This window comes from Capricornis sumatraensis, chromosome 12 (assembly GCF_032405125.1).
Source record: "Capricornis sumatraensis isolate serow.1 chromosome 12, serow.2, whole genome shotgun sequence".
Classification (NCBI taxonomy): Eukaryota; Metazoa; Chordata; class Mammalia; order Artiodactyla; family Bovidae; genus Capricornis; species Capricornis sumatraensis.
In genome coordinates, this window is record NC_091080.1 from 88,637,230 (window position 1) to 88,650,030 (window position 12,801).

The following is a 12,801-nucleotide window of genomic DNA, read 5'->3' on the forward strand; positions in this document are numbered from 1 at the left end:
TAACTGGTTTAAAAATGCTATGACTCATTTAATATACACATTTAAAATAGTATATAAAATAAATACATAATATATATAATATTATATATGCAATTATATATAAAATATATTATATATTTAAAATTATATATAAAATATGCATATATATGTATTTATATATATCTTTGTGATTCCATGAACTGCATCTTGTCAGGCTCCTCTGTCCATGGAATTCTCTAGGCAAGAGTACTGGAGTGGGTTGCCAATTTCTTCTCTGGGGTACGTATATATAAATATATATGTTGCTGCTAAGTCACTTCAGTTAGGTTCGACTCTGTGCAACCCCATAGACAGCAGCCCCCCAGGCTCCTTTGTCCTTGGGATTCTCCAGGCAAGAATACTGGGGTGGGTTGCCAATTCCTTCTCCAGGGGTATGTGTATATATATATACATATATATGTTTATATATATATATATAGTTCACAGTATATATGTACAGTTCACAGCTAATATCTGAGAAAACCCAGGCTAGAGCTTCAACTAGTCTTCTCTTCGCCCCTCTCTTCCTTGCCATCTGCTTGAACTAGTTCACTGGTTAAACAGTTATGAATGATACAATTCTTCAGGCTGTCCCTACATTAAGGGCATCAGTTAACTGCCAGTGTATAAAAACGGAGAAGGAAATGGGTTCCAGCAGCATGGAGGAGAGTCATGTTAGCCCATCCCCTCCTTCAAAACCCCTCTGGCCCCATCTATGATGGGGAATGTCCTAGACTCTGTCTCTCTCCAGAAGGGAAATCAACTCACAGTAAAAATCGCAGGCCATGTCCACAGCCATAGCCTGGCCTACTCCTTTCATTTTAGCCTTTCAAGCTAATTTATCTTTTAGTCAAGCCCATTAAAAAGTCTCCTCTCTGGTGGCTATCAGAAATCTATTGTTGTTGAGCATTTGCTTTCAGAGAAAATTTAGTTTCTTATGCACTCACATATATGTTGTTAAAAACTTACCACCACAAAATATAGTCATTGAGCATGGTGATTTGGGTAGGACCTATGAGCAAGTCTCCTCTTTGTAAACGAAAAGAGAGGAATCTTGTGTATATTCATGCACTGATAAACCTTGGTATTCAAAATGACAAAGGTTGTAATGAGAAATGCGTTACATCTTACAAGTAAACGCCTCACTGTCGCCTTCTAGTTCTATTTCGAAACCACTGAGGAGGATTTTGTTTGTCTGTTAATAGCTTCAGGTGGGAGACCTAAATATTTAATGAATTCCATCAGTGCAAAGCATAGTTGTTAAACACAAACTCTGTCTGCTGCTTGAGAGGAAGGAAGAACATTTTGGTTTGTTTGTGTTGGCAAGATTTTGAGTCGACTGTGTTTTGAGTCGACTCTGCTCTGAGTCGACTCTGCTCGTATTTAAACCGCTTATCTAAGATTGCAGGACTCTGCCCCTGAACTCTGAAAGTGAGGTACCATGGCATTCCTCTTTTCATTCTCATCTTCTTTTGTATTTAAAAAAATAATTTATTTCTCTTGACACAGATTCCTGGCCACACCGTTCCAGAAGATGTTCACTGAAAGAAAAATAAATATATATATGTATTTCATTAAGAGGCCATCTGAATGCGTGGAAACACTTATTTTGTGAAGCAGTTTTCAAAGAAGAAAAAAGAAAGAATGAGTTCCCTGGGGGTCCAGTGGTTAAGGCACTGCACTTTTACTGCCATGGGTGCAAGTTCAATCCCTGGTCAGAGAACTAAGATTCCACAAGACACGTGATGGGAACTAAATTAATTAACTAACTAATTAGACATACTATTAAATACATCATAGCACAATGGGGAGCCTCAGAGAAAACAATCAAACAATACACACACACACAGTAAATTTTAAAAATAATTAAATTTTTTTTAAAAGAAAGAAAACTGATTGACAAGAGGTAAATCAACAATCATTTGTAAGTTTTCAGTGTAAACAAACAAAAATCCATGATTATGGATTGTTATGCCATAACATAATTGTTATGTCACTGATTAGCTGTGGGGTAAACATCTTTTGGGGTGTGCAAATCCAGCGGAAAGTTTCCTGAGGTGGGAAAGACATTTCCAAGCCCTTCTCTTTTAGCACATCATAATGTCTTTGCCTCCAGGTGCTAACAGTGAATTCAAAATCCACGTAAAAGTTGTCAACTAAAATATGGATCTGTTATGGTCTCAAGTAGATGTTCAAACTGTGAAGGAGTGAATATCTGCCCTCCACCACCATCTAGATGCAGAAAGTGGCACATTTATCATGAAGAGTATGTTCACCAAGAGAATTTAGGACTCCGATAGTGAATGGAGCAGGATTCTATATGATCTTACCGCCCCACCCCAGGTCCTCAGCCTGCCTTCTGTCTGTGGAAAAACTTGAGCCAAAAAATAAGTTTGATCAGGGAAGGAAGAAAATGCAGAAACAAAGGAAAACTAAAGAGACCAAATAATAATAGTTTAGTGATTAGCGATGGCACCCCACTCCAGTACTCCTGCCTGGAAAATTCCATGGTGGAGGAGCCTGGTGGGCCGCAGTCCATGGAGTCGTGAAGAGTCGGACATGACTGAGTGACTTCACTTTCACTTTTCACTTTCATGCATTGGAGAAGGAAGTGGCAACCCACTCCAGTGTTCTTGCCTGGAGAATCCCAGGGGCGGGGGAGCCTGGTGGGCTGCCATCTATGGGGTTGCACAGAGTCAGACACTACTGAAGGGACTTAGCAGCAGCAGCAGCAGCAGCAGCATGGGCTATAGTGAAGAAGAAAATGGCAACCCCCTCCATTATTCTTGTCTGGAGATTGCATGGACAGAGAGGAGCCTGGTGGGCTATAGTCTGTGGGATCGCAAAGAGTCAGACACGACTGAGTCACACACACACGGCTAGCGACAACATTCTGAGCCATGTCCTTTGAATTCTCTTGTAGAGACTGAAACTCCCCCCCACCACCACCACTCCAGGTGGAAGAAGTTAAACTACATGAGGACCAGACTGTAGCCAGGACACACACTGCTGCAACTCTGAGTACGGACCTCAAGGAAGTGGGAACAAACCAACCCTGGAACTGAAGATTAACTTTGCCTAAAATAATCAAAATCACTGCAGATGGTGACTGCAGCCATGAAACTGAAAGATTCTTACTCCTTGGAAGGGAAGTTATGACCAACCTAGACAGCATATTACAAAGCAGAGACATTACTTTGTCAACAAAGGTCCATCTAGTCAAGGCTATGGTGTTTCCAGTAGTCATGTATGGATGTGAGAGTTGGACTGTGAAGAAAGCTGAGCGCCGTAGAATTGATGCTTTTGAACTGTGGTGTTGGAGAAGACTCTTGAGAGTCCCTTGGATTGCAAGGAGATCCAACCAGTCCATCCTAAAGGAGATCAGTCCTGAGTGTTCTTTGGAAACTCCAATACTTTGGCCACCTGATGCGAAGAGCTGACTTGTTTGAAAAGACCCTGATGCTGGGAAAGATTGAAGGCAGGAGGAGAAGGGAATGACAGAGGATGAGATAGATGGTTGGATGGCACAAGTGACTCAATGGACATGAGTTTGGGTAGGCTCTGGGAGTTGGTGGACAGGGAAGCCCAGTGTGCTGCAGTTCATGGGGTTGCAAAGAGTCAGACACCATTGAGCAACTGAACTGAACTGAAAGGAAAATAATCAACATGATATTGGTCAGACCATCAGTGACTAATTTCAAGATAACTGTTAGAGCTGGCTGTGCTGTTTCTGATTGAAACTCCCTCTCTCTGTCTACAGAAGCTCTTAAGCACTGATTGTCAGGGTAGGGATGTCAGCCTTTGGACAGGAGTCCACATCCCACCCCCAATTGCCAGCATCCATAATAAAACAAACTTTCCTTCCCACCAACCGGGTCTCTCTATTCCTCTTGAGTGGCAAGCAGCTGGACCCCACTTTAGGCAACAATGGGACAGAAAAGAAACTAGAGAAAATGGCATTTGAGGGGCCATGACTAGTGGCCAGCATGCTTGGCTGTTTCTCTCATGAAAGCAGCCATGATCCTCGTGAAGAGTGCTGTCATTTCCTTTCTTTCTTTGATTCCCAGGGCCTGACCTGGTGCTAAGCAGCAGAGAGGGGAATGGTGCCAGGTGCTCGGAGATTAAAGATAGCTTCACAGTTCAGACAGCACATGCTATGTCCCTGAAGTTACAGAGGAACGGGTGTAAAAACTGAAAAAAAGTGAAGGTAAAGGTAGCAAAAAATAAAAGGAATAAGTGGTGTTGGTGAATGGTCAGACTGGGGCTAAGGAAAAGAAACACAACGCGCAGAAACACACGCAGGGATGAGAGGAAACGGTATCATCGCAAGAGAGGAGGAGGAGGCAAGTCTTCTGTGGGAAAGATGGCCCAGGAGGGCGTGGGAGGGAAGTGGTCCTGCCAGACTGCCCCCGTCCACCGAGACAGGTAAGGGACGAGGGGTGCCGTCCTTGTGCACAAAGGTGACGTCGTCAAAGATATGCATGGAAGCAAGGACTAAGGGCTTGTCAAGGATTAAAGGAAAGGTAATTGAGCCCACATTTCCAAGACAGGAGAGGAGTTAGTGAAGAGTCTAGGATAAAAACTATGTAGTTTCTATGTCTGGGTCTCTCTGCCTGCCCAGCAAACACGTTCATCTGGGCCATTTTCCTAGACTCCACATCTACGCGTTAATATATGCTATTTGTTTTCTCTTTCTGACTTCACTCTGTATGACAGCAGATTCTCGGTCTATCTCCATCTCTACAAATGACCCAAATGCGTTCCTTTTTATAACTGAGTAATGGGGGAGAGGGGAGGGGAGAGTGGGATGAACTGGGAAAGTCAGACTGACATAGAAACACTACCTTGTGGGAAATAGGTAACTAGTGAGAAGCTGCTATATAGCCCAGGGAGCTCCGCTCAGTGTGATGACCCAGAGGGGTGGGGGTGGGATATATGTACACATATAGCTGATTCACATCATTGGACAGAAGACACTCACACAACATTGTAAAGCAATGATACTTCAATAACAAGAAAGCATGTTGTTTATGATATCCACAATGGGGAGCGATGGAAGGCTCATAGACACCTCACTGACGTTGTGAAGTCGTTCAGCCGTGTCCGACTCTTTGCGACCCCATGGACTGTAGCCTACCACACTCTTCCATCGATGGGATTTTCCAGGCAAGAATACTGGAGTGGATTGCCATTTCCTTCTCCAGAGGACCTTCCTGACCCAGGGATCGAACCTAGGTCTTCTGCATTGTAGGCAGGCGCTTTACCGTCTGAGCCACGTAGAAATGTACAGCAGTGTACATGAAATGTACAGACACCAAGCAATTGTCTGTAAAGTCATATGTTCAGTAAATCCTGATTCTTCCCCTGCTTCAGATGGTGTGCATGGCCAGGAATTCATAGTGAATGAGATACAACCTCCGTGCCACAAGATAGAATACAGACATGGGAAGAATCTAGAGAAAAGAGGGTCTGTGGGCAGTCAGCTGTGATGTTCTCCAGATTTAAAGTGAAAGGACTTGATTGAGGAAAGGAAAGTCAATCTTCTGTGTTTGGTTTTGTCATCCTTATTTTGGGGTGGAGGTTGCTTTTGTTTCTGTGTTTTAGTGAAATAAGCCATATTTAACAAATACTTGGGAATAGGAAGGTAACCTGGGGGAAAAATACACAACTGACATGGACAGTGGGTTTCAAAGATCAGCTGTTGTGAAAATCACCGGGTGGGAATGAGTGAAACAGAAGACCAATGAGGAGGGGAAGTTTCGTGATGGGGGATTACTTTTTATTTATTTCATCAACTACTAAAACTACAGAATATACCTTCATAAAGATTTCTCTGTATTTTCCCCAGTTATTTTGGATGTCCCTGAATTGTATCTACCAGAATTCGCATGGAACATGTGACTTGGGGATTTTCTATAAATTGTTCTTCCTGAATTACTCCAATGAGATGATGACATTGAGCAGGCTCTGTGGGAAGTTGTGTGGGTGAGTGTGTGCATGTGAGTGTGTATTCTCTGCTTCACTGTAAAAACCAGAACCTACTTTCTAGCAAACATTAATGTGGAACAGGTTGAATTTACCTTAACTTCAAATAAGCTCATATTGGATTACTATATTTTGCACAAAAAAAAAATTTACAGCAAGGAAATGATAAATCACCATCAATTTAAAGCACACCATGTGTCTAACTATACAATCCTCTCAAACTCCCAAACTTGTGTGAATGAGTTGCTAGACATCTCTAGAGTTTGCTTTCTTATCTTTGAATGAGTAGGTTGGCTCACACAGTTTTTACATATTTTTCTATTTCTATTGGTGAATCTGATTATATGTAACAAAGACTTTCAGGGAAAGTGATCTATTTGCTGTTTCCTGTAAAATTGAAAAATGTTTACAGAGTCTTTCCCTATCTCACTGACCCCTATTAGGGGAAAAAAAGTCTATGTGCTGTGTAGAAATCACCACCTTCCCTCTGGTAACCTGCTCTACTGGTTCCATCCAGGTTATCTGCCTGTGTTCTAGATTGCGCCCTGTGATGGGCTAAACATCCAGAAAGCCCTATTTAAGCTACTTCATTACCCTAAGAATAGAAGAAAATCTATTCCCAGCCTCCCAGCATCCCCCATCAATTTAGTGTAAAGGTGTGTGTGTGTGTGTGTTGGGGGAGGGAGTTGTAGGGAAGTGTAGGGATGCGTTTTAAGATCAATAAAAAGATGAGTCAGTTTCTGCTTTCATTTAAAATATTTGCATTCTCTATATTAGTAAATCATTAATTATCCAGATATTAGTAATAGTTCCCTGTGTGCTCAGCGTGTGCTCAGTCATGTCTGACTCTTTGCAGCCCCATGGACTGTAGCATGCCAAACTCCTCTGCACATGGAATCTTTCCAGGCAAGAACACTGCAGGTTGCGTGAGCTTCTCCAGAAGATCTTCCCGACCCAGGTATCGAACCTGAGTTTCTTGTGTCTCCTACTTTGGCAGGTGTATTCTCTCACACTAGTGCCACCTTGGAAGCCCCTAATAGTTTCTTAGTCCTTTGGTAATTTGATCAATTTAAATCAAACCACCCTCTACCTGAATTCCTGGAAAAACTGTTGCCCTGCCCAAGATTTCTATAAATTCCAGAATTTGACATATACAAAGTAGACTCCGGTTCCAAGTTTCTCTGCAGCTATTTTCTTGTTTCTTTTCCCAGCACAGAATTGGAACTTAGCCTCTTTCCCTTCATTGCCTCAAGACAGGAGAGTAAACAAGTCCTTTCAAATTTACTTTGAAACTCAATACCTCACCCATTATAAACTAGATTTTAAACAACATTATATACATTACGTGTCGATGTAGCAAAGTTCACTGTTCTGAAAAGCCCATTTGTTGTTATTTCTGGGTGCTTGACCCTGTCATTTCCAGTTGCCTGCCGTCCTGCCTATCCCCCTTTTATACTTTACTCTCTGGCGCCCCTCATTTCTGTTCAATTCTGCTGTCTCCCTTAAACCCTTCATTTTATTTTTTTAAATATAAATTTGTTTATTTTAATTGGAGGTGAATTACTTTATAATATTGTATTGGTTTTGCCATATATCAACGTGAATCCACCATAGGTATACATGTGTTCCCCATCCTGAACACCCCTCCCTCCTCCCTTCCTATTTAGAATCCCCTGTTCCAAATTCTAAGTGCTTGGCAATGTATTTACCTGAACAAAGACATCTCTTTCCTGAGGACTCAAGGGACAGTCATGAAAATAATAGATACACACATCCATGTCTATGTGTGTGTGCATGCCCGCAAACCCTGATTCCTAATCCATCAAGCTTTAATACATTCTAAACTCTTGGGAAAACTGTGCCATTCCATTAAAATACACCCCTAATGATGGTTCCCTGACGTGATATTGAAGTTGATGCCGGTCCTTGTTTTGGGGTCACAAGAGGAGACTGAGTAGAGCAAAGCCAGTTACCTGGGAGCGCCAGCATGCCCTGTGACCCACCTCCCCACATTTTAAACCTGCTCCTGTATCTCACCTGGCAGGAAGAGAGAACAGGGCTGGCATCTGACCTGCTGGCAGCAAGCCTGCTGGGGAGAAGGTGTTGATCCCTTGACAGGTGTTACCTGCTTTCCCCTTGTGTCTCTGTGGCTACCGGAAAGTTCAAAGAATAAGAAATGATCCTTCTCGGCTCTTGAGATTACAGATAAGCCCCTGTATTCCATCCCGTGGCAATGTTTTTTGGAATAGCCTTGCCAGTCATGTGTGGTACATGTGAACTACATGTGTGAACATGCAGCACCTTATACTTCTCACATGTGGCTCAGATGGTAAAGAACCGCCTGCAATCCAGGAGACCCCAGTTCCATCCCTGGGTTGGGAAGATCCCCTGGAGAAGGGAATGGATTCCCACTCTAGCCTTCCTACCTGGAGAATCCCCATGGACCGTGGAGCCCATGGGATCTCAAAGAGACACGACTGAGTGACTCACACTCACTTTTTAAAATTTTTGATCTTATTGATTTATCATTTATTGTTGGCTGCATCAGCTGCAGCATGGGGGTTTCTCTCTGGTTGTGGTGCTCAGGTTCCAGAGTGTGCGGGCTCTGTAGCTGTACTGTGTGAGCTTAGTTACCCCGGGCCATGTGAGAGCTTAATTCTCCAACCAGGGCTTGAACCTGCATTCCCTGCATTGAAAATACAAAGTCTTAAACACTAGACCACCAGGAAAACCCACTCACATAAATTTTCAACTCAGCCATGAGGAAATGAACCAAGTTATAAAGAAGGGAGCACATCAAGGTCATCACTGGGTGCTTTTCAAATACCAAGCAGTGCGAGAAAGAATCCTCCTGTCGATGCAGAAGACGCAGGAGATGCAGGTTTGAACCCTGGATTGGGAAGGTCCCCTGGAGGAGGAAATGGCAACCCACTCCAGTATCCTTGCCTGGGAAATCCCACGGACACAGGGGCCTGATGGATTATGGTCCTTGTGGTCTGAAAGAGTCACACACAACTGAAGTGACTGAGGACACGTGCTAGAAAATACGCTTTGAAAGAAAAAAAAATTGACCTTTTCCCCCAATTAAATCTTTTCAATAGATCTCTCTCAAACAGTTGTCATTATTTGCCTTTTCTGTCTTCCTGACTTTCTTTTTTAGGTCTAATTAATTTAAGGAGATAGACATGGTATTCATAAAACAGGTATGGGACAATGGAGCTAAGATTTCTAGTTATCATTAAAGAGCTGGTGCAATTCATCTTGAAAGTCTACCTTCGACCAAATTAACTAAACTATGATTTATGCCACCCAGTCTTGTGATGCTTAGATTCTAGGAATAACATAGCAAAAATATTTTGTCCATTTTGTGAAGTCTCACTGAAGGTATATTCATAAGCTGACAAAGTGTGGTATAAAGTCTAGGTAGGATTCAAGTTATCCGATTGTTTCAAAGGGACTCCCTGGTGGCTCAGATGGTAAAGAATCTGCCTGCATTGCAGGTTTGATGCCTGGATTGGGAAGATCCCCTGGAGAAAGAAATGATAACCCATTCCAGAATTCTTGCCTGGACCCTGAAGGTTTATGTAATCCAGATCATGAGGCTCTCCAACTGAAATTTCTTATTGAGCTCTGATTACAGAACGACCTGAGCTCTGGATTTAAAAGTCAGTTGAAGTTTCACTTTTGGCCTCATTATCTCACTGCTTTAGGGTTTTTGTTAGTACTAGACTAGACTGCCCCCCCCCCCCTTTCCTGTTCTCAAAGTCTGTTTGGACAAGTGTACCAAAATACCTTAACCAAAGGCACCAGCTAAAAGAGCAACCTACTTTTTTCTCCCATAGACACAAATCTTGTTTCCTTCCTGTTACTATTGTCACCTAGGCCCTACATATGTTAACCACTTTAAGTGACTCATTCTTGGTGACTTCAGTAAAGATGGCCACTTGCCCCGTGGCCGTTGAAATATTACGAGGTAAAGAGCCAACTCATCAGAAAAGGCCCTGATGCAAGGAAAGACGAAGGAAAAGGGGCACGGGGTGACAGAGGATGGGGAAATTAGACAGCATCACTAACTCAATGCACGTGAATCTGAGCAAGCTTTAGGAGACAGTGAAGGACAGGGAAGCCTGGCGTGCTGTAGTCCATGGGGTCACAGAGTCAGACACAACTTAGCGACTGAACAACAACGTAATGTAAAGGGAGGGCCCTATACAACAAAGGAGCCGCTTATATCTGCCTCGGCGATGCATGCTGCCAAGTCTTGCCAAACCATGTGGCTCAGTTCCACAAATTGAATATTTGATGACTAATCGCAAATGCAGTAAATCCCTGTTCTTCCACAAAAGCAGTTTAGGGAAGCTCAACCTTTGAAAAGCCATGCTTTCTCTGCCTGAACGTAAACCTAGTAATGAAGGCAATAAAGCTTGTTCTACGTGGAGATGGCTGCAGGGTTTGCGGCAGCAGCTTTGGAAGCCCTCAACGTCTAAAAGCGTCAAAGCTACTTGACGACAATGCACGCGGCATCCATCCAGGCTCGTAACTACCAACACCGTCCTGGCTGCGCACCCTCACCTCCTGGTTATTATCAGCTGTGACTAATGCTTGTAACCACCTACGAGAACAATGGCTTTTTTTTTTTTTTTTGGTTGTTGTTTCATCCCAGGGTGAAAGAGCCATCTTGGCACACTTTTTATCGGTGACTCAGACAGGCCTTCTCAGAGTACTAATAAGGAGAAGGATTTTATGTGGATGGTGAGATTTCCTCCACCACCAGTGGGAGCTCCTTACCTAAATGTTTCCCTGTGTTCATCTACTTGTCAGTGGATTTCAGCCACTGAAGGGAAGAAGCAGACAGCTGCAGACTCACAGTGCGTGTGTGCGCTTCTGCGTGTGTGCCCTTAGATGCTTTTAAAAGTGTGAAGAGAGCAGAACAAAAATCCAGAAGGGGATGATACTGCCAGCAAAAGAAGCACCCACTATAATAATGAGAGTGTTCTGAAAGGATTACATCACTGCGCTAACTGAAAATTACCCCCAACTCCCCTCACTGTCAAAGCTGCCTCCTTGTTGGTTGAAGTCAGAAAGGACCCTACTTTGGGCAGCTTGAGGCCACTCCAGATAGCACGCACATTGTATACCCATCCTTCTCCTGGTTAAAAATCTTTGTGTGTGTGTGTGACTGTTATCCTATGCTGGTCCCAGGTGTTTGGGAAAAAACTTCCCCACGCAAACCTCACACTGATGCTAGAACTGAGTTTTGGTTTTTGACTTATGAGAACAGGGAGCCAAGTCAAGGGGTCAAAAAGAAAAACAGAAATAGACAAAAAGCAGTTGAGTGCAGAGGTGAATAGTATGTGGAAATTTCAAAGCACCCAAACTACTACATTTTTTATTTTCAATGGATCCTCTTGGCAATGTGTTTGGCGGGGGAATCACTGCAAAGACAGGCTCTTGTTCACTTTCTTGACGTTGTGCTGGTGTGAGTGTGAGGAGAAAACGTGTCGGAAGATGGTGTGTTGGTTTCAGTGGGGGTGGAGGTGTATGATTCCTCAAGCTACCTTCGGAGCCTCACCCTGGAATACAAAGGCTGTTCAGGGGAATATCATGATTAATAACCACCTGCCATCGAGGCGGCTCCAAAGTGAGGGTGGGTGAGGATAGCCAAGACAGTCAATGAAATCACCCCAATCTCCTCCCTCCCCCCTCCACCTGGCACGGCTTCCCCTGGTGGCTCAATTTGTAAAGAGTCGGCCTGCAATGCAGGCGACCCAGGTTTGATCCTTGGCTGGGGAAGATCCCTTGGAGGAGGAAATGGAAACCCACTCCAGCATTCTTGCCTGGAGAATCCCATGGACAGAGGAGCCTGGTGGGCTACAGTCCATGGGGTCGCAAAGAGTCGGACATGACTGAGTGACTAATGCTTTCACCCCCAGCATAATGGAGAAGGAAATTGCAACCCACTCCGGTCTTCTTGCCTGGGAAATCCCACCTACAGAGGAGTGTTGTGGGCTACAGGCCATGGCGTCGCCACTGAACACACATACCCTCAGCATGAAATGGATTCTCATCATAACCACTGCTGCACACAGTCCCTGCTTCTTCTTTTAAGTCTTTCTGGAATTGCTTATAGTGCTGTTTCCATTTTATGTTTTGGTTTTTTCCCCCATGGCATGTGGAATCTTAGCTCCTTGACCAGGGATGGAACCCACACCCCTGCCTTGAAGGGGAAGTCTTAACCACTGGCCTGCCAGGGAATCCCCCCTTGCTTCTTCTAATTCCCTGTAAATGAAAGTACAAGAGTGAAAGAAAGATCAAGGTAGACAAAGTGTACCCAGCTACAATTCTGGCCCAGAAAGAGAGATGGAGTCTCCTCCTGGACTTGTGAAGAAACCATGAAACAGTAACGAGAAAATATTAGAAACCCAAAAGAAAAAAAGTCACAGATTTTGACCCAGTCTTTTGATACCTATACCTTACTGAGTAGCACATGTTCCTTAAAAATTGAAATTGCAGAATGAGATAAGAGAGAATGCTCTGGAAACCTGAGTCATCTTGGACAACCAGGATTTAATTTCTAGAGAAAAGTGAGAGCTCTGGGGATTTGAAAGACAGGCCTAAGGAAACTTGAATTGGAGCAGTAAAGGCTAGAAGCTAACCATGTTTGCTTAAATTTGTATTTATATACTGATAAATACCAAGAAATGGCGTGCATGTTCAGTGGTGGCCAAATCTTTGTGACCCCACTGACTTCAGCCCGCCTGGCTCTTCTGTCCATGACATTTTCCAGGCAAGAATACT